Source organism: Palaemon carinicauda, chromosome 23 (assembly GCF_036898095.1).
Source record: "Palaemon carinicauda isolate YSFRI2023 chromosome 23, ASM3689809v2, whole genome shotgun sequence".
Classification (NCBI taxonomy): domain Eukaryota; kingdom Metazoa; phylum Arthropoda; class Malacostraca; order Decapoda; family Palaemonidae; genus Palaemon; species Palaemon carinicauda.
This window is the reverse complement of record NC_090747.1, coordinates 104,188,645-104,193,644: the sequence shown is the minus strand read 5'-3', so window position 1 is coordinate 104,193,644 and position 5,000 is coordinate 104,188,645. Positions and strand designations below refer to the sequence as shown.

The 5,000-nt window shown below is 29.4% G+C and overlaps 1 protein-coding gene and 1 long non-coding RNA gene across 2 annotated transcripts in view; one reads left to right on the top strand and one right to left on the bottom strand.

The window, feature by feature from the left end:
• LOC137617335 (uncharacterized) overlaps positions 1-5,000 on the bottom strand; it is a 388,681-nt gene that overhangs the window by 345,837 nt on the left and 37,844 nt on the right. Inside the window, exon 2 of the long non-coding RNA XR_011039621.1 lies at positions 1,074-1,135. This is a non-coding gene — a long non-coding RNA (uncharacterized lncRNA). The remainder of the gene's footprint in view (positions 1-1,073; positions 1,136-5,000) is intronic.
• Positions 1-5,000, top strand: part of LOC137617333 (uncharacterized) — a 53,931-nt gene that overhangs the window by 23,101 nt on the left and 25,830 nt on the right. The gene's annotated exons all lie outside the window — the stretch shown is intronic.

Genomic DNA, 5,000 nt, shown 5'->3' with positions numbered 1-5,000 from the left:
GAGAAAACGAGACAAATCTCTGCCACATTCATCCTTAGAATTAACTGCTAAGCCATGGATGAACATCCTTTGCAGAAAATCTTCCACAACATTAATCCTTTCATGATTATACATACAATAATTACAGTTAAAAAGGACAGGCCAGCCTGATGAAAAGAGAACAAAAGAAAGATTAAAACCAATAGCAAAAAATCCCGGGATATATTGTTAGTGACCCAAATACTACTGCTAAAACAGTTACACTCAGATGATTGATTGATTGATTGATTTTCAGTTATCTGGCCTCATGACATTTAAGGTCATTGACGCTGATGTTATTTGTTATAATTAAAGAAATAAATAAATAAATGGCAATTCAGTTTAAAACAATAAAAGCCAAAAAATCGTTATAACAGTGAAATAACTTGCAAAAAATCTGCTTCTAAAATAAATTTAAGAATACCACTAGTATTGTACGACACATCATGTCAGAGGATCTTGGCAAGGATGAACCTGCAATCCTCACCTCGAGCCTCAAACAAATGTCTATTTAAAAAGCCTAAAAAACTAGAGTTTTTTTTATAACAAATAATAATGGATTACCCCATGAGCCAATTTGTTTTTTAAAAAAATTAAAAGAAGCGCGAAAAAGTTTGAACTCTTTGCCACAAATTTTCTAAACTTTTGGCTAACGCTGCCTTTGATCACGAGATATTGTATTTACCTTTCAGAAGTCAGGTTTCAAAATTATGGCGGGTTGTTAGTCCTTCGCTTTTCGATATATTTAACTGTAAACTATTTCGTCCAGTATATTTGTCAATAAACAATTGTGATTTATTACTCATTCGTGTATATTATTTCTCCAAATAAAAAAAAAGGAAGAGCAAGCCTATATATATCAAAGGAATAACTAAATGTACATCAGTTTCAAAACACTTAGGATACTACAGACAAAGTTATTTTAGAAGAATACAAACAGCAACCGTAAATGAGTGTCGATATGAAGGCCTTCTAAAATAAATATCATTGGATGAACTTATAAGAAATACACATTCTTTTTCATACTTAATACATGCTTGAGACATTCTACTCACCGATTAAAGCACGTGTAGCAGGTAGGCTTCGAACGCCTGGGATATTCTACCAAGTCCGTCCACTGGAAAATAAGATGAAACCATATTACTGATTTAATCATACAGTAAGTTTTGATGGAGTGACAAAAAATACATTATGATAATGAAGTTTTTGAATAATAGCATCTATATAAATACTCTATAAAATTGGATAAAAAGGACATTAATGTGTTATGGCAAGTTTCTAAAGAATTGAAGTACCTTACGTGAAATAAGCAAAATTAGCAAATTAATTGGATTATCAAGCAAATAAAGGTAATCAAAGATTTCAATAACACATACATCACATACATATAACTATCTATCTACCTATCTATCTATCACGCAAATAAAATAATAATCGAAGATTTTCAATATGCATACATCACATATATATAACTATCTATCTATCTATCGTGCAAATAAAATAATAATCGAAAATTTTCAATATACATACTGTATATCGCATCTATCTATCTATCTATCTATTTATCTATATGTATATATGTGTGTGTTTTATAATAAAAGCCCAGAGGAAGAAAGGAAAAATATATCTTATGCTCGGTTAGATTATGCAAAACAAACCCATTCTCTCACTCCATTTACCTCGAAAACTCTCAAATCCACTACTCCGAAAGACTTGGCAAGAGTCTGCATCTCGCCACCTAAACTAGAGCCAATATTCTCCTTCAGAGCAGATGTTGTTTGGTATCTAGATCTTGTCTCTTTTAGGGACAATGTTAGAAAATTAAGGATGAGCACTACCATGGATATTCTCTTATGTTTAGTCTTCGTCACTGGTGATGATGATGATGATGATGATGATGATGATGTGATGATGATGATGATGATGATGGTTATTATTGGAGAAGGACACTCCAAAATCAAACCATTACTCTCTAGCCTTCGGTAGTATCATAGCCTCTGTACCATGGTCTTCCACTGTCTTGGGTTAGAGTTTTCTTGCTTGAGGGTACACTCGGGCACACTATTCTATCTAATTTCTCTTCCTCTTGTTTTGTTAAAGTGTTTATAGTTTATATAGGAAATATTTATTTTAATGTTGTTACTCTTCTTAAAATATTCTATCTTTCCTTCTTTCCTTTCCTCACTGGGCTATTTTCCCTGTTGTGGCCCCTGGGTTTATAGTATCCTGCTTTTCCAACTAGGGTTGTAGCTTAGCAATTGATAATAATATTAATAATAATAATAATAATAATAATAGCTAAGCTACACCCTTATAAAGGGTTTACTTCTCTTTTTAGATTTCCTGCCTAATTGATTGATTGAATAATTGATTGATTTGAGGTTTTCTGGCATCCTGATATTTAAGGTCACTGAAGCCGACCTTATAATGTATATCAATTTCCTCTTATAGAGATCTTCATTCATTTCCCTACTTCCTATTTTTCTATTCTTTCAACTATTTTATCGATATTCTCATTACGTTATCGAACTTTTCTTATCTAGCTCATAAATCATTTCCGTTTCATTTAGCGGCATGCAAACTAATTTGATTGAAATACTAATACGTTCCTTATTATTTTATTTCTTTTAATTGTTCTGATTACATCATCATGATCTCTAACAGAATTCCACTCTTCCTACTCCCAAAAAAGTAAATACTGGAAGATCATAAGAATATATATATATATATATATATATATGTGTGTGTGTGTGTGTGTGTGTGTGTTTAACTTCCTTCAACACACACAGATGAAGGAAAATAAAAATTAAGACAAAACGCACACAAGAAAGATTTATGAACAAAAATAAGACAGAGGAGATGAAATGTTAATTCTAAAAAAATATGTCTTTCTTTTCCACGTGTACAACCAGATGAAGATAAACCGAAATTAGGACAGAAGACAAACAAGAAAAATATATAAACAAATTCATGATAGAAGAGATGAAACATAAATCTAAAATAAAATCATAATTTTTCGATTGTTTCATTGATACTGATTGATAAATAAAGTAATAAAATACATAATAAAAAATATCTTGGCTTCCTTTGCAGATATAGAAAAAAATATTAAAACAAAACGCAAACAAGAAAGCTATATAAATAAATTTAAGACGGATGAGATGCAAGATGAATAAAAAAAATCGACTGTTTTATTGAAACTGAGGATAAAGTGATAAAATAGAAAAAAATATCTTGACTTCCTTTGCAGATAAAGAAAAAATACTAATTAAGACAAAACGCAAATAAAAAAGCTATATAAAGAAATTTAAGACGGATGAGATGCAAGATGAATAAAAAAAAAAATCGACTGTTTTATTGAAACTGATTAATGGATAAAGTGACAAAATACATAAAAAAATATCTTAGCTTCCTTTGCAGATAAAGAAAAAATACTAATTAAGACAAAAGGCAAATAAAAAAGCTATATAAAGAAATATAAGACGGATGAGATGCAAGATGAATAAAAAAAAAAAAATTCGACTGCTTTATTGAAACTGATTAATGGATAAAGTGATGAAATACATAAAAAATATCTTAGCTTCCTTTGCAGATAAGGAAAAAATACTAATTAAGACAAAACGCAAATAAAAAAGCTATATAAACAAATTTAAGACGGATGATATGCAAGATGAATACTAAAAAAAAATCGACTGTTTTATTGAAACTGATTAATGGATAAAGTGATAAAATACATAAAAAAATATCTTAACTTCCATTGCAGATAAAGAAAAAATACTAATTAAGACAAAACGCAAATAAAAAAAGCTATATAAAGAAATTTAAAACGGAAGAGATGTAAGCTGAATAAAAAAAAAATCGACTTTTATTGAAACTAATTAATGGATAAAGTGATAAAATAGAAAAAAAATATCTTAGCTTCCTTTGCAGATAAAGAAAAAATACTAATTAAGACAAAACGCAAATAAAAAAGCTATATAAAGAAATTTAAGACGGAAGAGATGTAAGATGAATAAAAAAAAAATTCGACTGTTTTATTGAAACTGATTAATGGATAAAGTGATAAAATGCATAATAAAAAAATTATCTTAGCTTCCTTTGCAGATAAAGAAAATATACTAATTAAGACAAAACGCAAATAAAAAAGCTATATAAAGAAATTTAAGACGGATGAGATACAAGATGAATAAAAAAAATAGACTGTTTATTGAAACTGATTAATGGATAAAGTGATAAAATACATAAAAGAATATCTTAGCTTCCTTTGCAGATAAAGAAAAAATACTAATTAAGACAAAACGAAAACAAGAAAGCTATATAAAGAAATTTAAAACGGAAGAGATGCAAGATGAATAAAAAAAAAAAAAAAAAAAAAAATTCGAGTTTTATTGAAACTGATTAATGGATAAAGAGATAAAATACATAAAAAAATATCTTAGCTTCCTTTGCAGATAAAGAAAAAATACTAATTAAGACAAAACGCAAATAAAAAAAAGCTATATAAAGAAATTTAAAACGGAAGAGATGAAACACTATAAAAAACCGCATAATTCTCCCCAGGATTTGATACGGAGGCAAATCGCCGCGAATACATCGGAAATTAAGCGATTTTCCTGTTATTGTTTTTAGGGGCCAAAATCCCTTAATGACTGTGTCTTAAAGGGGGAAAACTGGTCAATTATAGACTTAACAACCACTGAGGATCTCTATTTGCGTCATGCGCTTCTCCAAAGGGGGGGGGGGGAGGGGGGCAGGGGGCTGGTATGCAAAACTCTTATTTTAAAACCACCAACGATTCTTTCGCCTTTTTTTCATTTCGCTGACTGCACCATTTACATGTTTGGAACACGTGTATTTATATGATGTATATTGCATGTACATATATACACACATACACACACACACACACATATATATATATATATATATATGAGTGTGTATATATATATATACATATATATATACATACATACACACACACA